We start from the raw sequence: 25,735 nt of genomic DNA, 5'->3' as shown, positions 1-25,735 counted from the left end.
AGCAACTTTTAGAAATACTGCAATACAATGAAAGGGGGATATCAGGTAGAAGGAAAATAGAGATACAATTATAACAGGAAGACGGGGTTAAGTTACACAGAAAGATGCAGTAATAATAACAATAAGAACAGCAACGACAATAATAAAGCTCTTTGTATTGATTATTTTATTTAATCCTTACACTAACCTTAGGCAGTTAGTTGATATTATTGTTTTTAGACGAGGGAACTTCGTCAAAGAGGAAACTTTCAGAATATTTTGCCATTCATTCCTCATGCTTAAAAGTTACTCTTCCTTCTCATAAAAAAAATGTTTCTTTCCCCTTCCTCCCCCCAAGTTGAAGAATTAGTCTTGCTTGCGATTAGGACAACAATCTCATTAAATTCTTTCTTTCTTTATTTTTTTTACCTTATTTTGAATGTCCTATAAGACCTCACTCAATGACTGTCTCTTAGTTACTGAATATGAATCTCTGTAAATTTTGACACATAAAATAAAGCAAAACAAATATCATTTCAGGTATCATGGGTAAACTGTTGTCAGGCAAGGTGACTTTCCAAGAATTCCACAATGTCAGGAACTCCAGCCAAAAAGCAAGTATGGAAGAAAGGAAAAAAATAAATAAATAAAAAGAAAGAAAGAAAACCGTGGCTAACACAGGCTTTATTTGTGGGCCCTGAAAGTTGATTCCTTTGACACAACAGCCTTGCCCTCCATTTTGTATTCAGAATCTCAACATGATGATTGACAAGAAGAAATCCAACTATGTGATCTCCCTGTTCTGAAACCTTCAGTGCATCATCACCAGAGGATTTATCTCAGTCTTCCTAAAATAACATTCAAGGCCATCTCTTGCTCATATACTTTCACTTCCTTCCTCTCTCCTTTTTACTCTCTCTTCAATCAAACAAAATCATCCATATATTTCATGTTTTCCTATACTTTTTCTCATGATGCTCCCTCTTTCTGAGGAACCACTTATACCTGTTTTTACTCTCACCCTTCTAAAGGTTTGGCTACCCATTCTCTCAGCTCACATAGTTTATTGAATCATTTATTTATATTGGTATGAAATCACAAATACTTTTTTATACTTTGGGTTATAATCCAATACTACTTTATTTACTTGTTGCCCACACTACTCTAGTTTTGACCATTGGGAGATCTTTCAGTTGGCTCCTGTGTCCCTTTGACATAATCCCTATCACTGTGGTGTATGTGTGTGTGTGTGTGTGTATGTTTGTGTATGCGCACAAGTGTATATTTATGGGTTTGTTTTTTCTTTAGCAATTCCTTAACTGATGACAATACAAGATGTTCCATGCTTGTACTTCTTGTCCAACTTCTAGAATCAGCCATTTCTTCTTTTACTGGAGAATGGTATTAGAAACCAAGATCTGGATACCAGGAGTGCTCGTTGCTGCTGGAGTGTCATTGTTTCTAGGCACCTTCAGCTGATATAGCAACGTATTACATGTGTGTATAATAACCTAAGTATATACACATATATAAAAATATTTCCATACATAACCATCTGTATCTATATGAAGCATAAACATAAATTATTACTGATGTTTCCAACTTTAATCAATCACCACATGGATCATTCTTGTCTCTTGCCTTTATCTCCAACTTCACACTGCAACAGTGAGAAATCTGGTTCCCACCATCCATTATCCATTCAGCTGTTTAATTCCAGATACATACATAGTAATATCAAAACTGTTAACACATACCAGCATGGGAAACAACTTCATCAACTAGAATACAATGCTTATGTTCAGTTTCCTTTAACTCTGGTTCTTCTAGACTCCACTCATTTCCATGGTTATTGATGCTAGCACCTTTGGGCTCCAGCCCCTTAAAGGAAGTTGTTTCACACATATATTAAAAAGTTAGATTGTTTTGTCACATTCTACATTCCATCCTGGGATCCCATGACCTCCTAAATGATTTTTTTTAATCTGCACAATTAAAATGTACCCTTTTACCATAAAGTTCTATGGGTTTTGACAAATTGTAACTCACAATTATAGCATCGCACAGAATAGATTCACTGCCCTAAAAAATTCTCTATGCTTCACCTATTCAATCCTCCCTCTCTCCCCACCCCTGGAAACCGCTGACCTTTTTATTGTCTCTGTAGTTTTAAGTTTTTAAGAATGTCATATAATTGGAATAGCATTTTATATGGCTTTATCTCTTCACTTAGCATATCAATTATACTTCTTTAAAAAATAATTTTAGTAGTTTCCCTGAAGTTTCCAATATACATTTTAAACTAACCTAATTGCACCTTCAAATAACTTTATATGGTTTCATTTGTATACTTGAACAGAATATTCCCAATTCTTCCCTCTTTTCCCTTATGATTTTAAGGGAAATAAGGTAGATTTTTTAAATTTAATTTAATTTTCATTCCATTCTCTTTTTACCTAAATGATTTCTGATGAGAAATCTGCTGCATTCTTATCTTGTTCCTTGATAGGGAGATGTGTGTGTGTGTGTGTTGTGGCTTGACTATGATATGCCTAGGTGTAGGTTTTTGATATTTATTGATACTCTCTGAGCTTTCTGGATTTGTGACAGTTTGTTGTTGATTTTGGAAAATTCTCGCTATTATTACTTGAAGTATTTTTCCTGTTCCACTCTCTTCTTTCTTCTTCTGGTATTCCAATATACATATGTTATACCTTTTGAAACTGTCACACCTCTTGGATTATTATTATTCACTCATTTTTCTCTTTTCATTTCATTTTCAGAAATTTCTATTGACCTATTTGCAAAATTATTATTTTGTCAGTGTGTCTGGTCTACTAATAAACTCATCCAGGGAAATCTTTATTTTCGTTACAGTCATGATTTCTAGCATTTCCTTTTGATTCTTTCTTAGCATTTTCATATCTATTTTTGCATGCTGTCTGCTTTTTCTACTAGGCTTTTAACATATTAATCATAGTTACTTTCAATGTCCTGTCAGATAATTCCAACATGTGGGTGATATCTCAGTCTGATTTTCATGTTTGCTATATCTCTTTGAAACATGTATTTTCTTGACTTTTAGCATGGCTTGTAGTTTTTTTGTTGAAAGCCAGACATGTTGTATTGGGTAGTAGGAACTGAAATAAATAGGTCTTTAGTATGAGGATTTGGGTTAATCTAGCTAGAATTTGGGCTATGTTTAATGTTTGCTGTAGGTATGAGAGGCTTCATGTCCTCATGAAGCACCATGTCCTCGTAATAGTCTCCTCTGTTGTCTTTGAGCTTCCCCAAGCACTCTTCCTCAAGACAGTCTTAACAAATCTTTCAGCTAAAATCTACTATTCTGCTGGAGGCCTGTTGGTGTGGTGCTAAGATGGGTAAGGGGTAGGATTGTCTAATCTTATGATTAAATCTGAGTCCTATAGTAGGCTTGTCTCTCTCGGTTGTGGTCTTCACAAGTATTCCTACATTGGCATAGCTCCCCGCCCCTTTAGGTGGGACAAACAAATTAGAAGGAGCTGAAATTGGCAACTTGCCCTTCTCCAAGGCAGGATAAGGCTCTGGTAATCTTTTCCCTCCTGGAAAGTAAGCCTTGTTTGTGGAGAACGTTCTGGGCATATTTCACAATGATTATTCTTCCCTTTTCCCTGCCAGGGCCACCAGGGAATTCTTGTTGAATCTTTAACCTTTCCTAGAGAGAGCTCATGAATGTGTGGTGGTTCCCCTAAGTCTGTAGCCCCTAGCAGTCTTCCATGTTCATATTGACCCATACTCAGACTCAGACCATCCATCAACATTACTTACTGTTTCAGTGTTCCTATGAATTTGTGGTTCCAGCAACTTCAGCTCCAGGTAAGTAGATCTCACCTGTATCTTTTTGGATTCACCAGTCTCTCCAGATATTGGGATGTTTGTTTACTCTGTTACCTCAGTTCCCTGATAGGCCTAAGAAAAGTCCTTCATGTTTCCTTTTCTCAGCTTTTCTTGTTGTAAATGTGGAAGTGATGGCCTGTAAGCTCTTTGCCTGTCAGAGATAGCTCTTTCCCATGTCAGAGTCCAGCCATGACATTTTTAACCTCAGAGTAGAAGTTTATGACATGGATGATGGATAATTCTATTCTTTTCTGCCTGAGGATTTTGAGAGAAAGAATAGAGACAGAGGGGGAGGAAGAGAAGGTCTGATCCCAAGGCTTTCATTTCTCCTCCTCCAACATCTCCGAACTGAACCTTAAAGGGGAGTGGCTTAGAGGTATCCAGATTGGCATGAGGGGAGCCCATGGTGGGGACAGGGAATTTTCTGCCATTTCAGATACAGGACTCTGGGGAAAGAGCATATCCTGGCAGCTGGTCCCCTACCCCCACCATTCTGACATTGCAGAAAAGTTAGTAGAAGGAGGTTCTGGTTTACAGCTCTCCTAGGCTTCTCTTGGTTCCCATGGGGTGTGTAAAAGACTCAGAAGTTCCTGAAAGGGGACTCAAAAGGCAGTTGATTTGGGAGTAAATGCACCTGTCATGGAGCCCATTGTAAAAATGGCAGTGGTGAGTCCCAGTAGAGGATGCAGAATGAAGGCCAGGGCTGGTTGTGTTTTGGCAGATGCAGAGCCTCAGATGGGTCTCCAGTGCCAAAGAGAGCTGAGATGAGGATATTTTGGCAGGGAAAGCTACCAGGTCCAGATCAAGCTGAGAAACAGAAAACAAGGCTAAACACTTTTCACAGACTCAGACACAAATGGGATGAGTGCCACCAGACAGAAGAATCATTACTCCAGAGACCAGAGAAGCTGGAGGACAGTATAAGAATGCCTCACAGACCTGGGGCCCCTGATCCAAGAATAGCACAAGGTGCCAGATAAGACATCCCCTTCTCCATAAACCCAGATGTCTTCTTGATGTGCAGTCAGTGGTGGAGAAGCCAAATCTTAGAGGCTCCTCAGCTTCTTGCATCAGATCAAAATTGCAGATTATGCTAAGAAAGCCAGTCATTTTCCATTCTAACCATCAGGAAGCACATGATGAGTGTCAGGGAAGTTTAGAAACTTAAATAAAATACATTTTCTCTGTATCCATCTGAGTACAGTGGGCAATTTGTGACTCCACTACATCTCCTTTCCATTACTCTGATTTATGTTCTTTATAACACTTGTCATTCTCTGAAGGTATCTTATTTATGTGTTTGATTATTCCATCTACCCTAGTACAGAGAGAGCTCTGAGAAAACAGTAACCTGTCCTGTCTCAGTCACCAGTGGGTCCCCAGCCCCAAGGGCAGGGTCTGGAATATCAAAGATGCTCAATAAATACTTGTTGATTAAATCGTGCTGTGTAAAGTCTATCAGATGAGACAATGGGTGTGAGGATGTTGAACCTCAAAGAATTATTATATTAGCTAATATTTACCAAATGATAAGTATATAGTGATTCATTTAAACGTTTATAACAATGTAATAACAATGAAGTTAGTAATATTATTATCCACAGTTTCCAAGTGAGAAAATGAAGGCACAGAGAAGTTAGGTAATATGCCCAAGGTCACAGAGCTTACAGGAGCAAAGAAGGCAGTCTGACTGCAAAGCCTGCTTGCCAGTCCAGCATGCCACACTGCCTCTCCAGTCTCATGTGTGGCCTCAGCTCACCGCCTGCCCCCCTCCTCCCTCACACCAGATGAGCCACAGACGGCTAAGTAGGCAGCGAACACTTCTCAAGATGTTTTCATCGATTTTGCCAACACTCAGCTGCTTTATCGGCTCTGATGAAACATTTGTGACAACCACAGCAATTGCAATGATCATTTCCATGCTGAAAACATTTGCCTACAAAGCAGACATTTTCTCTTCAAAGTAAACATTGGTGCTGCTGAGAAGCCGCCACCCATACCCATACGTGTTGCTTCCATAGAATTTAGAATACCTCCTAGGCAAATTCCCCCCAAGCACTGCCCACAACAGACAACAGACAATGGGCTGTGATGTCTCCTCCGGGTGTCCACCTGCTGCTTCCAGCCAGTCATGAAGTGTCTCTCTTTATCTCCACCTCCAATGCCCCTAAGACTGGCACTTACCTCACACATACTAGTAACAGTCTGCCCAGGGATTAACTCTTCCCTATTATGTGTCTGTTCCATCTTGCTTCTGCATGATTCGATACCGATGATGCTTTCTTGATCTTAAGCCCAGCACTTAGTGCATTTGCTTAATTAATTAGTTAGTAGTAAACAGAAGAGGACACCCCCAAATGTGGTTCAAAGAAAAATAAGACAGAAAGCAGTAGAGCTGGGTGGGAGGAGGAAGAACCACCTAAGGGCAGGTTCCTTAAGTATATTTCACTAAGTCCTATTTCAAAAGATATGAATAGGGCATTTGGTGTGGACGGTGGGGTGGGAAGGTTCTCATTGCCAAATAAGACCAATAGATGCAGAGTTAAAAAGCAAAAAGTAAAAAGGCTTCTTGTCAACAGGACTTCTCAGAGCCAGGGTGCATGGTGAATCTCCAAGAGGGGCACGTGGTGCATAGCATTTTGCAAATGCATTCGACCACAGAGCTGTTTCTTTGCTGGGCTCTGCAGGGTCTTAGTGGGTCATAAAACCCACCTAAAGAAATGTTCTGTGCAAACGCAAAGGGAGAACTCCTCAGTCTAACAATATTTTGCTTGGGCATAGATAGGCAGAACACAGAGTGCCTATCACTGGCCTAGATGAAGTCTTCCTGAGAATGCGAAGGCTCTCTCTAGGCCCAGATGGCATCTTGGTGGGAATGGCGTCCCAGAATGTGCTGTAGACATGATGCAATGGACCATTCCATTCCAGGCACCGTGCCAGGTCCTCTCTGGAAGCTGATTTCATCCTGGACAGCACTGTGAGGTTGGCATTATCTTCTTGTCATGTAGACGGGGAATCAAGGACCAGGAGCTTGAGCAGTGGGCTTACGCAGGCAAGATAAGAGTCTCTTGGACATCAACCCGGTGCCTTCCCCTATCCTCCTCGCTGCTTAGATGGAAGCTAAAACCCAAACAGGTGGGCCAAAAGTTGCAAGCAGTTCACCTGTCTTTCACATGTGTGACATCTATAAGACCCAGCCTCTCCTTGCTGGTCCTCTCCATGCAGGACCTGACCAGAAACTGCCTGTCCCCAGGGCAGCCACTGGGGCAGGACAGAGCCTCTACCCCAAGTCAGACAAAAGCCTCTTCTCAGACCTCATCTATACACCGAATCACGAACTTCGCCAGTGCTCTTAAGTGATCGTGACTGTTTCGTTTTCGAAATATCAGTCGGCCTGTTCGAGTAATTTTATACTTAAATTATTTAAATGCAATCTATCCATTGAAGCAATTTCCCCTGCACAGGAGAAGTGTTTTCTTTTTTAGGGAACTGAAGCATGATAAATAAATGAATAAAGACTTGTAGCAGTGTCTCTCTCTCTCCTGAAGAAAGCACTTCGCTGCGAATCCCTCCCGTCAGAAATCTAGGAACTCATAATATTCCCCGTGGTTCTGCCGCTCAGCATTAAAAATAACCAAAGACTCGAGTCACGGGTTTTTTTCTTCTAGACACGAAGCGCATTTTACGCCACAATGCCCGGGATGACACAGGGACTGCTCAGAGCTTGCTAATATTCTCCGCTGCCTCTCTCCCCAGGCCTGCAAGCAGTTAGAATGGCTTAGTGGTGATCACAAATGCTGTCCCATTTGGAAAGCACTTCTTTAAGGCAGCGCAGATTAAAATTCATGAAAGGCGGCTTGCTTGCATAAATAAATTAAAAGCAGCAAAACTAAAGTTTAAACACCCATACACAACTGGCATTTTGCAAACACCATATGCACCGTGGTTCTCAATTCTGGGCTGTCATGCAAGAAGTAGGGAAAGAGGCCTCTTTGGGTTTGAATGCATAAAACTGGAAGCACCTTGATCACCTTTGGCACAAAGGAGCCTCAGCAGCAAAGTGTGAACTAATTGATTTGAACCTTGTCTAAATGCATATGGATTTTAGGGGAGCATGCCAATATCTGGAGAGTATTGTAAAAAGAAACTGGAAGAGAGAGACAGAGCACAGACTTTGCAATCAGACAATGTCAGATTCAAATCCTAACTCTTGAAATCACTATGTTACCCTGGGTAAATCATGGGAAGTCTCTGATACCTAGTTTTCTCATCCATAAAACAGGCGTAAGAAAACTAACCTATCACCTTAGACTGTTGTATGGACGCTGAATCTGCCCATTCAGCAGCTGGCAGAGAGGAGGTGCTCACAGACTGTGAATCCCCTTCTCCCTGCTTTTACTTTATATTTCTACAGTGGTGCCATTGTGGAAAGGAGTGAGTTCTGGGGTCGGAAGACTCAGATCTGAGCCCCAGCTCTGCTATTCAGGGACTCTCTGACCTTAGAGAACTCACTTCATCTGTCTGGGCCTCAGTTTCTTCATTTGTAATGTGAAGATGGTAACGTGACCTCTCTCCCACACATATATAACAGCTGTGAGGGATCTGGCCCTTGCAACATGGCCAACTAGGCATGGCTGACCAGCTTATCTTCATTTCCTTAGCAAAAAAACAAAAACAAAAACAAAAACAAAAACAAAAACAAGCAAACAAAACACCTGGAGCTAAGAGAGAGGGCAGAGTGAGCCCAAAGTGACTTAGAGGTAAGTAGCAGACCAGACACCAAAGGGCAGATGAATCAAACTCCTCTGTCCATGCACCCTGGGTACTCCTCCCACCCCAGTGCCTCTTACCACCCCACAGCTACGCAGGGTCTGCCAGGGAAGCACCTGGTCCAGTTCTATCCCAGCTGTAGGCACTGAGGGTCCTGTTCCACCCTGATGGAATGAATATGCTTTCATCCCTATACTCCAAAGCCTTGCTGTCAAATTCTGATTCCTCAGTGCAATTGGCATCAATAGGCTGGATGTCAGTCCCTCCTAAGTAACAAATGTGCTTCTTGCTAGGGTTTTCTGAATCCCCAAGCTGCTACCTCAGACAGGAGAGTGCTGGAGCTGGAGCTCCACGAAGCTTGTACACGGGAGTGCTGAGTTCATGGGGTCTGCCTAAGTCGGCTTGGAATAAGATACTCTTTCTGAACTGCTCTAGTGGGGAATCATGTAGGGAGCCTGTGAGTGCCCGTCTGTCATCCTCTAGCTGGAACTCGCCAGCAAAACATTAAACCTCAGGGAACAACAAGAATCAGGCCCAGGCCCAAAGGGGCAGATTCTAACACACAAATTATATCTGTCAGTTAGTCTTGATGGAAAGCAATGGAAATACATTCTGGCTATTATAATCAAATTCGAAGTGTAAAAGGCTAGACTGGTAGATTTCAGATTTGAAATCCTCCTGCTAAAAAATACCTAGAAATGCTAGAAAGAAATGATAAAATGCATATGAGCTTAGAGCTTTAAGTAAGAGAAATCCAAGGGGGTTAAAATAAAGGAGAAATTACACCCCTGTGAGCTGACCCTGCAACTTGATAAGTAGGTGGGTGACCTAAAGACTTGGATTTTTATGTCTACATGAGAACAAAAGGCCAAGCCTAAGGCCTGCACAAGTTGATGCTTGAGTGAAAGCATAAAGCCAGGACTCTCTGGGTAAAAGAACAGACTTAAAAATCCACTCAACCCATTCTCTGTGTACAGGTTTGCTTGTCTATCTTGGTTGAGAAAAAATAAAATCTTCTCTAAGAATATGTAACCATAAGGACATGCTTCACACAGGTTTGGAGTTCAAATTTCTATTATCCATATTGTTTGGTGACCCTGCCCTCCCAACACGAGAAGTTAACAAAAAAAAAAAAAAAAAAAAAAAAAAGAAATTCCAAACAAGGGATACTTTGGGGAACCTGGCAGCAGCAAGGCTGGAAAACTTGGGAGGACTGAACCTTCAATCCAAGTGGTATAGGAGTCATACAGTCATACTAACCCCACTAAAGATGTGCACATAATTCGATATTATGGAGTATTTGAGTGTAGAGAGTTGCCTTGTTAGTTATATCAAGAATTTCCACACTCTCTTGCTTAGCTCTTAAAAGTTACCAAATTCCCTGGCAGCTGGGGTAGCCATATGACTAAATTCTGGACAATATCTTATAAGCAGAAGTGGTGTATGGGAGCTTTCAGTAAATTTCCTCAAAGGGCAGCTGATGAGTGCCCTTTGCTGCTTCTTTTTTTGCCCACCCTGCTGTTTGGGTCATGGATGTGACAGCTATTGTTCCACCTGGAACCATGAGGAAAACTGTGGAGTCACCTTAGCAACACAGACTGCTTACATCACATCAGGACATTTATATGAGAAGAAAAGAAACTTCTATTTTATTTATTTCTGTAACTCACAGTAAAAGCAAATCCTAACTAATGAAATGAGGGGGAAATCTACCAAGAGTTAGGTTAGTGGGTAAAATAAAAAGCAGGGCTGATGCCAAAAAACCAAAAACAAAACAAAACAAAAAGTAGATAATATAAATGTTGAAAAATGATTACAAATTAATTGCCTCAAAGAACAAATAATAGTAATAGAAATTTAAAAAATGAAGTCATTGAAACAAACAAACAACCCCCCCCCCCACCCGCCCGCAGCAATGAATGAGTTAAAGAATGCATTACCTGGAAAGGAAGACAGAATTGGTGACCTCAAAGGTACATCTGAGAAAATTACTCAGAATGTAGCAGAAAGAAGAAAGAAAGAAAGAAAGAAAGAAAGAAAGAAAGAAAGATGAAAGATGTGAAGATAAAAATGAAACTATCCAACACATGTCTATTAGGAGTCCCAAAAAGAGACAATATAGAGAATGGGGGAGATGCAGTATTTGAAAAGCTAATGGCAGAGAACATTCTATACTTAATAAAGGCCACAAATTGTAAGATTTGAGATTCACAATTACTCATAAGAAAGAGATTAGATACATAGATGGTAGATAGGTGGGTAGATAGATAGTAGATAGATAACCACAAAGAAATACATTACAATGAAACTTTGGAACTCCAAAGGAAAGATCTCAAAAGCAATGAGAGAAACGAATAGATTAACTAACAGAAGACTTCTCAACAGAAACAAAAGACAACACACTATAGTGGAATAATATCTTCAAAGTGCTGAGGGAAAATAACGGTCAAGCTAGAATTCTATGTCAGGCTAAATATCATTTTTCAATCATAATATTGAGGACAAAGACATTTCTGGAGACACGAAAACTATGAGAATTACCACTAATAGATTTTCATTCAAAAAATTACTCAACGCTATATTTGAAGAACATTGAAAGAGTGGATGGTGACCAAGTTGCAAAACTGAATGATGAGCAATGAACTTGGAAACCATGTGAATAAATCTAAATAAACATCAAATTATTATGAATTAATAATATGACTAACTTGAAGGTAGAAGAAAGTAGAACTAAAATACAGGACAAAAAGCATATGAAATGGGAAAAGTACGATTGGTGCTAAGGCAAGCATGTTAAAAAAATTTAAGGGTAATGACTACAAGAAAAGATACAGAATGAAAAGTTTCCAAACCCATGATGGGGCAAGAGGATAAAGAAAACATGGTCAATCCATTAAAAGACAGGGATTGGAAAACAAGCAGAAAATCAGAGGAAATAAAAAGAGTAAAATGAGAAAATAGAAATAGAACAGAAATAGAATTATATATATGTATAATTCTATTTAAATACACACACACACACACACACACACACACCAAATATAAGCATACTAAATCTGTAACCTAAAAGATAGAGAGTGTTAGGTTGGATTTAAGATAAAAGTTTACTGGGAAATTAAACTGGTTCTAATAAAGTTAGTTTGATAAGATCCTTCTTCTCTAAACATGTTGGCAATATTAGGGCTTTCAGAGGGCAAATACGTAATTTTCTCTCCCCTCTCCCATCCAAGTTTAGGACCAATTGAGAGCCAGGCATTAGCAATCAGATATATGGAAATCAAAGTATCACATTTATTACCAATAACAGCTCCACTGTATTCTTAGGTGGGCGACAACACAGCCTTGCTCGTGCAGAATCCCAGAAGTTAGACTGATTTGCCCATCCAGTGATGGATAGTATTAGACAGCCTCAAGCCTTACCCCTAAGGGACGGGGTCACCTCTTGTAAAAGTTATGACATGAGGACAGAGAGAACTGTCTGCAAGAGATAGATACAAAAGAGAGGGTGGATGGGACTGAGCTAGTCATGCTCAGCTTCAGGCTCCAAAGTCACCAGTCTTGGGAATAGGGGGTGGGACAAAAGTGTGGGAAATCAAATAGCTATATCCTTCCTGGGTTAGCAGATTATAGGGAATGCATTGCAAAGCAGAACACTGCTTCTTGGGAAAGCTAAAGCCACACTTGGTGACCCTGACGTGACAGTGATAGCCTTGAGAGGAAGATTTTCAGGTGGCAGAATCCACATGTTCAGGAGAAGAAAGTGAAATTGTCCAGACTTCAGATCCCAGTAAGGGACAGCAGTGCTCTTGGGATAGCTGCCAACGTATGTAGTTTTCAGTGAGAGTATTTCTTTTCTCTTTCTTTATCATGGGCCAAAAAATGACAAAGGAACAGCTATTATATTTAAAAACTTAACAGCAGCTTTTAAAGGTGGCTCATTGTACTGTCACAAAAGATCGCTTAAGTTGTTATGAGCAATAGAGATGCCTGCCCCTGGTTCCCCAACCATGGTGCAGTTGATTTAAATCTATGGGAACAAGTGGGAAACTTTTTTAAAAGAAAACATGAAAAAGGAGAGAAGGTTCCTGCTCCCATCTTAGTGACCTGGAATTTAGTTCCTACGGCATTATGCCCATTACATGTATCTCCAGAGAAGGAACAAATTAAGAAAGAAAGCCTAACACCCACCTCTCCTATGGCACCTCCTATAATGGAGGATGACTCCCTTCCACAGCCTCTTCCTGTACCTATTCCTCCCAATCCCTTAAAGCCAATACCTGTATCAGAGGGACATAAACCTTCGTTTACGCAGCAATGTTTACAAGAGGGATACGCTGCTGGGGAGTTTCATGCATTCCCTGTCATTACCACTGCTGGACACCAACCTAGGCATCAATCCCTCCCGTTTACTGTCTTTAAGGAATTGAAAGGAAGTATTCCTGAGAATGGTATCCAAAGCTGCTTTACTAAGGGGATAACTGAAGCAATAGGAAGTGGATATGAAATGACACTTTGGGATTGGAAGGCATTAACAAAAACCATACTTCCCCCCACTCAGCATGCTGTGTGGACTTTAGAATATCAAGAGGGTTGTACCACACAAGCAATTCGTAATTGAGATTTGGGTATTCCGATAGGAACAGAAATGCTACAGGGTGTTATAGTCATTACGGTTGGCCATTATACCCCAGCTCAAGCCCAAGCCCAGGCCGATCGTGGGTTATTCCAACAATGTTCTCCTATTGCATCTGCTGCCTCGCCCCGAGTCCCGGACACAAAGACAAAACCAGGTTCCATAGCCACTATACAGCAGGGAGCCACTGAGCCTTATGTTGGTTTCATGAATAGGTTGCAACAGAGTTTTCTCCAGGTAAATAGATAATGAAGAAGCTGCTCAAGTTTTACCGCAGCAACTGGCCTACGAAACGGTAACGTGGACTGTCAGGCGACCTTCTCTGGCATATGTACTCAAGCCAGAGGTATTGCTGAATTCATTAGGGCATGCCGAAATGTGGGGACTGAAACACATTAGTGCACATGTTCTTGTGGCTATTATGAAGCCGTCTCCAGCCTCTCATGCCTGCTTTAACTGGGAAAACCAGGGCACATGCATAAGGACTGTCACCAACAAACAAGGGGACAAACCAATAAGTTACCCAATAAGGACTGTTGAAAAGGAAAACATTGGGCAAATCAATGCCAATCTAAATTTGATAAGGAAGGACAACCCCTTTTGGGAAATGAGGAAAGGGGCGTCAGCTCCCACGCCCCCAATCCCAAGTGGAACAAAACCATACAGAACCCTATTCCTCAGGTTTTCTTAAATCAGGTCAAGGACGGGTTACAGACTTGCAAGAAGCCACCACAGGAAGTGCAGGATTGAACTTACACCCTGCCTCAGAATTAATTTTTTTTTTAATTTTTTTTTTTAACGTTTATTTATTTTGAGACAGAGAGAGACAGAGCATGAACGGGGGAGGGGCAGAGAGAGAGGGAGACACAGAATCGGAAACAGGCTCCAGGCTCTGAGCCATCAGCCCAGAACCTGACGCGGGGCTCGAACTCACGGACCGCGAGATCGTGACCTGAGCCGAAGTCGGACGCTTAACCGACTGAGCCACCCAGGCGCCCCAGAATTAATTTTAAAGGAACAAGATCATGTCTGTATATGGCCCCTTACCCACAGTGGGGATTATTCTAAGATCTTGCACAACAGAAAAAAAAAAGGGAGTTTTTGTACTACCTGAAATCTTGAGTATTCCTTTCTGCCGTCCTCGGCTCTGCTGGGCAAAGCTAGAAGCCGAACCCACACCAAAGGGCAGGCATTCTCCTCGAGTGGATCTTCAGCCACAGGGCAGCACGAAGCCTGGAGAGACTAAATTCTCACCCAAGAGTCTTACTACACAAAAGATAAAACTCAAGAATCCAAAGCAGCAGAGCCAGGCTATAAAACAAGTAACCACAGCTGTGCACCAGAAACAGAGCAGAAAGGTGAACCCCTAGTGGATAGGCCCCAAGGGCCTGTTCGGCTGTGACCAGTTCCAGGCTGAAAGTGCTCAATACAAGATGAGTCCTTTGCTGGGGTGAGGCTGCGAAACTTTGAAAACTGGAAACGCTTCCCACTTCCTACCAAAGGCAGACACGTTAGAGGACAGTCAGAGCTTCCCAAATAAGGAGGCTGCTGGCTTAGTGATTCACTCAATAAACCCACTGTCCCCCCTGGGATAGGTATTGCCACATGACAGCACACCTGATTCTTAGCTGGGGATTTGGTGCCCAGTAAAAGTGACCATGAGAACCGGTCTGCAGGGAGAAGGAAGCATTAAGAAAGAGAAGGAAAAACAGCCTAAAATAAAACCTCCCCTGAAAATGATCCTATTGACCAGAAGTATAAAACACATTTTAAAAATCCAAAGCTAATAAAGAAGCTAACAACATTAAAAATCAGAACATGTATTCTCTCCACATAAAATTGATTTTATTAAATCAGTCTGCCAAAGATATTAAAGTAGGAGTATTTAAAATTCTCAAAGAGAACAACTAAGAAATAAATTCCATGAAATAAGAGCAAGAAATAGTGAACCCCCCCGCAAAAAAAATCAGGAAATGAATGTGAAGTATGTATGAAAAGGAACCAACTCACATTCTTAGAAGTGAACAATGTAGTCATTGAAATAAAATACTAAATAAAATAAACTGAATCAGACACAGCTGAAATGAAAATTAACAAAGCAGAAGTTAAGAACAAAGAATTCAATCACACCTCAGCAGGAAGGGTAAAAAAATTGTTTTGTTTTGTTTTTTTAATTTATAAAAAGGACTATTAACAGACCCAGAGGATGGATTGAGAGGCTCCAACATACATCTAATTGGAGTTTTTGATAATAGAATAAATGAAAGATAAGTAGCACTTGATAAACTAAAAGGATTGAAGACAGATGTGAGGACTTTTGGCTGACAATATAGGACTAGATGTATTCATTGAGCTTTTATCCCTACCGAAATCCCTCAGTAAAATGACAGTAAAGGGATTTTAAAAGCCATACAGTTAACAAAGAAAAAAAGAACAAGAGAGAAGGCAATAACAACACAACTGTGGAAGCTACAAATCGAAAGCTGACTCCATAAACTTGAGAAAGCTGAATCCTAAACAGCGGTGAGAAAAGTGAAGAGACAACCCAATTCATATCCCAGAATTCTCCAAAGGCTCAGAGACTCACTGCCGCTAAGAACTTCTGAACACTGGAGGAAGATGGGGTTACAACCAGTGGAGTTGGATGAAAGTCTAGTAAACAATCAACTAGACCCCACCATCCTTCCCAGCCAGGCAACTATTCCTGCCCACCCAGCTGATGATTGGAGTTCTGTTCTCTAAAGCAGTGGTCCTCACCCTAGAGTCCCAGCACCAGCAGCTTCAGCATCACCCGAGATATTTTACACATGCAAATTATTGGGCCCCAGACTTCCTACAGCACAAACTTTAAATCTGTTTTGTTTTTGTTTTTGTTTTTCTAACAATCTCTCCAGGTAAGGTCTGAGAACCACTGCTCTAAAACAAAGGGTTTTTGAACTGCAGGGCATTAAGCATAATTGAGATGAATGTGCACACTAGAAATAAGGGGAGTTAGAAAAATTCACTTAATAAATGCTGACCCTCAGCATTATTTCCTCCTTGAGTCCTGAATGCTGGCAGATAAAGCACATATAGACTCCAGGAAAGAGACCAGCATCATCTCTGGGGCATCTGACAAACACAAAAAGCACAGACTGTGAGATGCTGATATGAAGAGTTCTGTAAGCTAAAGCCCACCCACATCATCTACCTTGAATTTCACTGTTGACAAGTCTCTACTCAGCTTTGAAGTCTCCCATCCTGAAATACAATCAGACAACTGAGGACGATCAGAAATCCAGGTATTTAATGAAATGTTCCAACATCAGATGATAAAAGAAAAAAATGGGGAAACATGGAGAAAATAGAGACTAGGAAAAGGCAAACTTTTAAGAATACCTATCATTTACAGCTTTTGAAAATTATTGTTGTGGCCATGCATAGGAAGATGGAAACAAAATATTCAAGGAGCAAAAAGGAGATCTTGGAAATTAAAAAAATTAATATTTATTTATTTTTGAGAGAGAGAGAGAGAGAGAGAGAGAGAGACAGTGTGAGCGGGTGAGGGGCAGAGAGAGAGGGAGACACAGACTGAAGCAGGCTTCAGGCTCTGAGCTGTCAGCACAGAGTCCGACATGGGGCTTGAACTCATGACCCGCAAGATCATGACCTGAGCCAAAGTCAGATGCTTAACCGACTGAGCCACCCAGGTGCCCCAAGAGATCCTGGAAATAAAAAACATGTTAACAAAGATGAAAAACACAACAGAAAAATTTAAAAGATCTCCAAGAAAGTGGACAAAGCTAAGAGAGGAAAGACCAAAAAGTAAAATATAACATAAAAATATAATTCCTAAAGATCTTATAACCAAATAACAGGAAATTTCTAGGAAAGCTGAGGCAATGAGGTAAATACAACCATCAAAAATATATTTCAAGAAAATGTCCCAGGACTAAAAGCATGAGTTTCTGATTAAAATTATTCATCAGAACAATGGATTAAAAAAAAATTAAAAAACAACCTATACCAAGGCACAACATTGTGAAATTTCCAAAGAATAAGGACCACGACAAAATTCCATTAAGTTTCCAGGGGTGCGGTGGGGGCAGAAACAAAACAGGTCACACAGTTTCAGGAATCAGAGAAGCTATAGACCAATGTCAATCTGGGAGATGGGAGACAATGGAGCCATGCCTTTAAAACTCTGAAGGAAATTAATTTCCAATCTCGAATTTTATTCCCAAACTATAAATAGATCCAATAAATAAAGTGTGAAGGTAAAATAAAAACATTTTTAGATCAACACACACACACACACACACACACACACACACACACACACACAAATTGCCTTCCATTCTACTCTCTCCGGAAGCCACTAGAGGAGGCACTCCAACAAAATGAGGGAATAATCAGAATAAGACGATGATGTAGGTAGGGCACAGTTCACAAGAAGGCCAGACCAGGCCAGAGGTGAGGACAGCCCCACAGATGCTGGGGAGGCAGATGCCAGGAGGACTGCTGTGCACAAGGCGACCGAACAAGGTCAGGAGGCTCCTGAGGAGAAAATGATGACAAACTTTACATAAATGTGAAGTCTTGAGGGGAGAGGTAGACATTTGGCGAAGAGTTTGGAATTTAATTACTGATTCGTACATGCCATCCCAGGCCATGAAAAATATGACAAATATTAGTTCTAGGAAAAACCAAATGTTGTGAAGGAAAGGAAAAACGATCAGGTGGCTAAATGCATCACCTGTGAAGATCATCACATGGAATAATAATATAAACACTGGATTTTTATCTCTCAAAACCATACTATTGCTGTATTATAATGAGGATGTGGGGAATGGGAAGACTGTGAAGTGGGTTCGGGAGAGCAAAGACAGATAAATTCCGTCTTCCATGATGGAAAGTCCTTAGATGGTGTCTATAACGAACACTCAAAAAGTAGCACTATGAGTAAGGGAGTAAATAACAAAATTCTCAGCTTCCTGGGGACAAGCGGTTGCCTCTGAGAAGGGGGTAATGAAGATGACGACAGAGTGCTTCAGTTTGGTATAATTGACTTTATAAAGCTAATTCTCCCAAATGTTGTCCATAATTAACTTTCATTAAAAAATTAAAAAGAAAAAAAGAATTTTAAGGGGGGAAAAATAGTATAGATAAAGGCCTGAGATGTGGGTTTTGACTCTATCTAAAGTATAATCTTGGGGGGCAATGTGTACCAAGAAAGTGTGTTCATTTTTTTTTTTTTTTTTTGTACTTAATTTATTTTAGTCAATATATTTTTAGGGAGGAAAAAAAAAGGCTGTTTTTCAGGTGACGTGAAATGTTCCAAGGACATGTTGGTCTTTTCACTGCCCTGGGAAGACAAAAGCAGAGGAGAGAAACAGGAGCCATTTCTTTTGGTTGCTCGGAGACCTTGCGGGGGTAACGTGAGAACACGAGGGCATTTGAGACACGCCTGACAATGTCGAAACAGCAAGCGGCCTCATCTTCCATTCTATATTTTGAAATAGGAAAGAAAACAGATGAAATAGCTTTTTCATTATTTTCCACATCCCGAAAGGAAATTCACTTCAATTTTAATAACATTTCTATTTCTTATTTATCATCATGCAAACCTTATAAAACTTGCAAACCCCAAATTTGGAGAGATAGGGTGGCAGGATGAAAATGTTTCTGCCATCAGTCCTTTTTTTTTTTTATTGAACTAAAAATAAAATCTATGTTACTTTTGAAGGAGAAAACAGATGGATAATAGCTAATTCAACGAATGGCTGTCAAGTCTCGGGAACCTGGCTCAGGGCTACGCAGCCAGAAGCAACACCCAAGGTCACGGCATAGAACTGGTCAAGTGCAGACACCGGTCCTGCTCACCTCGCCCTGACCTTGCATCTCACGCTGACGACACAACCAGCCCTGGACAGTGTCCACCACTGCTCCCACTCAGCCACGAATGATGCTCTCATCCTCGGCCGCCGGCCACGAAAGACTCTTCCTCTTCATCTCTCCTTGCATCGCTGACTCCTGATTTGAAACCCAGGTGGTGTTTCTGCACGTGGGGCTTATAACCATCCCTAGTTACAGGGAGAGCGAAGAGTGAGTATCTGGTATTTCCAACTACCCACCAAGATTCCTAACATGGAAGACAGAGTTGGTGATGTCAGGCTGATGGCAAAGACATAGTGATAGCAATGATGGCAGTCATAATTTGGGCCCCATAAGGTGCATTCAGCCTAACTGGGTTAGAACCCTTGGCCCTTCCTTTTCTTAGCAATTCAGCCAAGCAGATTCTTACTTAAAGGCCTTTGTTCCTGCTTGTCCCTCTCCCTGGGATTCGCTTCCCTCCAACATGGGATTCTTTGTTACTGGTGGGGGAGTCTGCATTGTGTGAATGGAGGTCTTGGTTCTCGGATCCCCCAAGAAAGATTTACCTGAGGAAACTGGCTTGAATCAAAATAGCCAGAAGGAAAGTACCAAGCACAAAGCAGTTAATTAAGGACATACACTCTCCAGGTGGGAGAACCAGCAGGCCCAGAGGTGGCAACAGCCCTGAGGCTACAGGGGTCTTCATTTTATGTGAGTGGGGTCTTGTGTAATAGATGAGGTGGCTTCTAATAGAGGCTCCTTCCAGTCATTTGGGGGACTCCTCCCACAGGTTGGGAAGTGGAATTTTTGACCTTACAAGGTTTGTGTGTGTGTGTGGGGAGCCATCATGGCAGCTTTCCCCCACAGTGGGGGGGGTGCTAACCTCTATGCAAATGAATTATAATGAATCTAATCGTTACCCTGGGGCAGAGGTGGAAGAGGCGAGCACAGGTTCTGAACCTGCAGCTCTTGGTTTGTTAGCCACAGGGGTCTTGGAAGCCACAAAGTCAGGATGTTGTGCCCTCAGGCTTCCAATGTGTCACCTATTTATCATGGTCCCTGCCTCCAGCTCCTGTCTGTCTACTCCATCATCTTCACCCATCTTATCATCTCAAAAAGGCAAGCTGTTCAAAGCCATATCCTCCTTGGCATTTCATAACCCCCTTCCATGATTTATGTCTCTCCCTGGAGCTTATCATGGTGAGATTAACTATATGGTTTACCTGTTGATCTTTTCCCTTGCTGCTTCTTCCCTACTCCCCACTATCCCACTTGGATGTAAGCTCCATGAGAGCTGGGGTTTTGTCTGTATTGATTACTGCCGTATACCCCCCAAACCGAGAGGACTGTTTGGCACTTAGTGGACATTCTATAAATATCTCGTGACTGAATTAGGTTCAACACCCAAGTCGTTTAAGCCTCAGCTCATCATCTGTAAAATGGGGCTGATAATAGAAACTACATAATAAGACTGTGTGAAAAATTAGGTAAGATTTGTATTTGTGCCAGGAGAGGGTGAGTGTCCCTGTACCAGGCCACCTTGCATTCCTTGCTTTCATGTCCACCCTCACTCACCAGGTCAGTTAGACTGAAGCCCCTACCACTTTAGGAAAGGTGTCATGGTAGGACCTGAGAAGAGAGACATTACATTCTTGGCCATTGAGGTCAATGCTCTCTGTTTAGAAGCAAGACAGGAAATACTTAGAATATGTGATCAACTGGAACCAGTTTTTCCTGTCTCTCCACCACCCACCCCCATAAAATCTCCAAAAGTGGAAGGAGGGAGAGAGCATCTGAGAGAAAGCAGTGGGACTCTCAGAGGAGCTGCTCTTACACTCTACACCAGCCTCCCTGGCCCTGGGGGGCAGCTTCCAGAAAGAAAGAGGGATCAGAATACTCTTCCAGAGACAGAGGCCCTGGGTGCCCATGAGTCTCCAGTGGCCCTAGCATGGTGCTGGAAAACAGCTGGGCTTTCCTATACCCCATAAAATGGTTTCAGAATTAGGAGAGAAAGATGCCAGAGAATGGCAGAGACCAGGCAGCCAGGGACCAGCTGGGACAGAGTGGTGTCTGCACGCCTGAGGCAAGGATACCAGCGACCAAACACCAGGAGATACATCTGGGCAGCCACCATCCTTGGAAAAAGAATGACCTTGGGCCAGAAGCCTCAGCCTTTTCTCCACCCACACTCATGCTGAGACACTACTCAACTCCAGGATGTAGATGCCACACGGAGGGAAAGGAGGAAAAAGGGAAACATTCTGAATTCACTGAACTCAATGCAACTTGGAAAATACTAAAGTCACCTTGAGCCCCAGTAATGAGTAGAAGTGGGTGTCTGCCATCACTCAGAATGGGGGCTTGAAAAAAAACTTTTATAAATGAGTAAGTAATTAATAAAAATAAAGTTATAGAGAAATACAGAGGATGATGTTTATTTGATCAGTGTGTGGCCTATAAAAATTATCTCTACTAAAATATGTAAAGAACATATTACAGCATCTGGCACTTAGTAAGCGACTAAATAAATGGAAGCTACAATCATCACCATTACGACCTGCCAGACCCCAGGCCACTCACTTTGCATGGGTCAGCTCTAATTCCCACAGCAATCCTGCAAGGGAGATATTATATTATTTCTATTATTTATTTATTTATTTATTTATTTATTTATTTATTTATTATTTTTTTAAATTAACATTTATTTATTTTTTGAGAGTCAGAGAGAGACAGAGCATGAGCAGGGTTGGTGCAGAGAGAGGGAGACACAGAATCTGAAGCAGGCTCCAGGCTCTGAGCTGTCAGCACAGAGTGCGACGCAGGGCTCGAACCCACGAACCGTGAGATCATGACCCAAGCCGAAGTCGGTTACTTAACCGACTGAGCCACCCAAGCGCCCCTTCTATTTTGTATTTAATAGAAATAGGACTTGAAAAGATTCGAATAATTGGCCAAAGTCTCTTGCTTAGGGAAGGTCAAAGGTGGGGTTTGACGCTGGGTTGCCTGATGCATCCAAGGCTCTCGCGCTGCCTCACAGGGGGTGGGGGTCCTTCTCGGTGAGGTAGGTGAGTGCTCTGTCCACAGGGCTGGATGGGGCTGCCAGGGACCGGTGGGCTGCTGTCGGTCACCGCAGTGATCCCATGCAGCCAGTGGAAGTTGAAATCCATGTTGGCCTCTCCAGAGTTTCCCAGATAGACAGGCATTGCTTTGTGATATAGACCGAATCCAGGGGCCAGTGGGCTTTCAAATGAGACACTGGTTGATAACCCTCAAGGGGCTTCTGATCACTCAGCCCCAAGACCCTCAAGTCAGAAAAGTATGCATGAGAAGGGCAAAGTCTTCCATCCCAAAGCCTAAAAAAATGAGTTGGGGAAGGAAATCCTTTCCCATCACAGCTGGGGCAACATCTGGATGACAGTCTAACTCCAACTGATATGATGGGTTGGCCCCGCTTTGTGAGGGCAAGAGGAACCCAAAGAAGGGATCAGCATCCAAGGCAGGAGCCACAGAACCTAAAGGCCCAAGGGATGGGCCAGCAAGGGATGCCAGCAAGGGATGCCAGCAAGTCACGTGGGTCTTCACTCAGAGCTGTGAGGGGACCAGTGGGGGAGTCGGGGTGGTTTCTGTATCCATACCCACGCACACTTGGATTTTCCTGAGTGCAGGTGAGCCAGAGAAACAAGGGATGTGCAATTGTGCACGGACTTCAGAGTAACTTTGCTTTCTCTGCCCACAAGTCACACGTACGCGCGCACACACATACACACACACACACACAGGCCCTGGACCCAGTCTTGCTCTTGTGCCGGCTGCCTTTTCTGAAATAAAAACGGTCCTTCACGTCTAAGTCCTTCACTTCCTTCCACTTGTTGGAGTTGCTATTTAAAAGATTGATTTGTATAATGCTCCATGTTATCACCTGGGTTCTCCACTCCATCCCCAACACTTACCTCACCTTTTCTTCCAGGCTTTATGGGCTCTTGCTGTTTCTGGTGTTGTCTCAGTGACTGGCAGAATACAGACTCATGTCGCAGGTGGATGTGCCCTGCTCTGGTCAAAAGGTAGGTCTCCCAGGACAGTGGTATCTGGGAATGTCCTCAGCTGTCATCTCAGACCAGAAAGGACCCAACGCAACCCAGAGTAAGGGTTCCAGGGCTGAAAACCCAGCCGTCCTCAACCAAGTAGAACTCCCCCTAGGGCATAAGGAGATGACGATTTGGGAAACATGGAGGAGTTGCTATTTTTCATAAGGACCGATGACCAAAGCCACAAAAGTGGGTACTAGAGTTGAGCCCAGTTAAAAAGGCCTGATGAAGTCCCACCCCTTTCCCATCTTCTAAGATCTCTATGTCCATGCATAATGAAGGGGTGGGGGTGGGTTCCTTGAATGGAAACTTTCTGGACAGAAGCCCAGGATGGTAGGAGCAGACTCCTCAGCACTCGGAAACTTTAAGAGATTAAGCGAAAGACTGGCCAAAGACATGCGCTAAACCACACTCAGTGAGAGAGGGGGGGTCTTTGTGCCCAAGACGCAGGCAGGCTGCAGTGTGTCTGTTCCAAAAGGAGGGAAGGGTCTTTGGGGATGGGGAGGGGAAGGCCAAACCCACTTCAAAGTGCACTCCCAAAAGTCTTATGCTCCCTCTGATGGTGGCTTCTACGGTGATGTCTCTATCCTCATAAAAGCTCACCATTCTGGCAAAGAAAGAAATCGCCCAAAGACATAGCATCAATTAGGTCTCAAAGAGCTCCAAGATGATAACTAGCCATTACTGAGCTCTTAAAACAAGCCAGGCCCTGTTCTAAGTGTGATTTGACTCTCAAGCTGTGGTATTCTTACTACACCCTCTGAGGTAGGTATCCTTTACTCTCTCCATTTTATAGGTGAGGAAACCAAAGCACAGAAAGCCTAACACACACTACTCAGCCCAAGGTCACACAGTAGGAAGTGACCAAGCTGGGATTTGAGCCCGGGGAGCCTGACTCCAGCACTGAGAGCTAAGCCACCTCACCACACTGCCTAGCCTGTGCTCACTTCTCTCAGAGCCCTTCACCAAATGCACTGCCATGCTCTGGTTACTAGTTCATCTCCTCTGCTCTTGACCATGAGCTCCTTGAAGGCACATAACATATCTTAGTGTTCTCTATTCATTTTTAAATCCTAACAAAAAATATGGTTCCAGTAGGTTCTCAGTAAATGCTGAGTTAAACGATGGGTCTGAACAATTCTTACAAAGCTTGCACTATTGCTGGGGAGAAAGTGACTAAGAAAAAAAGTTTGTTGACCTTTTGCCATGTAAGCAGTACCATGCCGAGCACACTGCACTTACCCCCCACCTTCATTCCCTAGAATTCTTGGAGGGGTAAACACTATCACTAGGCTGGTTTCACAAAAAAGAAACGGAGGCACAGGGAATGTAAGTGGCAGGCACAAGGCCCCACAACTAGGATTTTCCTTCAGGCGTTTGACTGATTGCCCTAGCACTTAATGATGACCCAATATAGTGCATCCAGGCTAGAATGGGCCACAGGGAAAGAAGACAATGAGGCATCTAAGGGCCATGGTGGAAGAAGAAAGAATAATGAGGGGTCTGAGGAGGAGGGTAGCCTTTCAAGCAGGGGATCAAGGAAGTCTTCCTGGAGGAGGTGGCACCTGAGCTATATCTGGAAGGATGGGTAGGATCTGAACAATCAGAGACAGGCAGGGCAGGGCAGGGCACTCCATGCAGAGGAAACTGTATGCGCAGAAACAGGGGCAGGGCACTATGGCATGTGCAATAAAGAACCAGATGACTTTCACTTGGCTTCAGTTCAGGATGAGTGACCAGGAGTGCCTGGAGCCACACTGCAGAGAGTTTTGAAAGACAGGCCTGCGTGCTTGGATTGAGTTGCTAGACAACAGGGAGCCATGGGATGCTTTTGAGCAGGGGGTGATATGTTAGGGCTGTGCCTAGGATGACTTCACAGTCATAAAGAGTAGGGTTTAAAGCAGGAGGGGTATCGGCAGGGTAAAGAACAATTAGGATTACTAAAGAAATGGGGTCAGAGTCTTAGCCAGGCATGGAGAGGGGAGAGTGGAAGCAATACATAATTTGAAGCCAGAACCAATTACTTAGCTACTGGTAAGGTGTGAGGGCCGAGAGGGAGAGAGTTAAGAGAGATGTTAAGGTTTTCCTCTGGGCTCGGAGGATGACAGCTCCCTTAGCAGAGAGCACGCACGAGGGAGCGCAGACCGTGTCAGGGCTGGTGGGTGACTGAAGCTAATGAGCCGATCCCCTCACACTGGGAGCATTTTCTAAAGGGTCAAATCTAAATTCCAGGCCATCCACCCCCTACGCCAGAAGAGCTTTCGTTGGTAAGTCGGGGCTCCACTTCCATTTCTTAGACAAATTCTCTGTTTAGATTTGATTTATGCAGGGCAATGTATATCAGATATCAGTGTCAGGCATCAACAGCTGCCACACACACACACACACACACACACACACACACACACACACACGCCCACCGCCACTAATGACCAGCAGCTTAATGAAACCCCTTCCCCTGTGTGAGCCGCATTAGTGAGCTGATCCACTAATAGAAGACAAGCCGTACAAATCAAAAACTAAAAACTTCCAGATTTCA

At 42.7% G+C, this 25,735-nt stretch overlaps 1 long non-coding RNA gene across 1 annotated transcript in view; it reads right to left on the bottom strand.

Moving 5' to 3' along the window:
- Positions 1 to 18,378: 18,378 nt before the first annotated feature.
- The window catches only part of LOC132661499 (uncharacterized), a 78,690-nt gene continuing 71,333 nt past the window's right edge, over positions 18,379 to 25,735 (bottom strand). The window contains exons 3-4 of the long non-coding RNA XR_013550397.1: positions 19,121 to 19,320; positions 18,379 to 18,743 (exon numbers count right to left, since the gene is read on the bottom strand). This is a non-coding gene — a long non-coding RNA (uncharacterized LOC132661499). The remainder of the gene's footprint in view (positions 18,744 to 19,120; positions 19,321 to 25,735) is intronic.

Source organism: Panthera onca, chromosome D1 (genome assembly GCF_046562875.1).
Source record: "Panthera onca isolate mPanOnc1 chromosome D1, mPanOnc1 haplotype 2, whole genome shotgun sequence".
NCBI classification, from domain to species: Eukaryota; Metazoa; Chordata; class Mammalia; order Carnivora; family Felidae; genus Panthera; species Panthera onca.
Note: the sequence above shows the minus strand (reverse complement) of the source record. Positions and strands in the feature narration are given on the sequence as shown.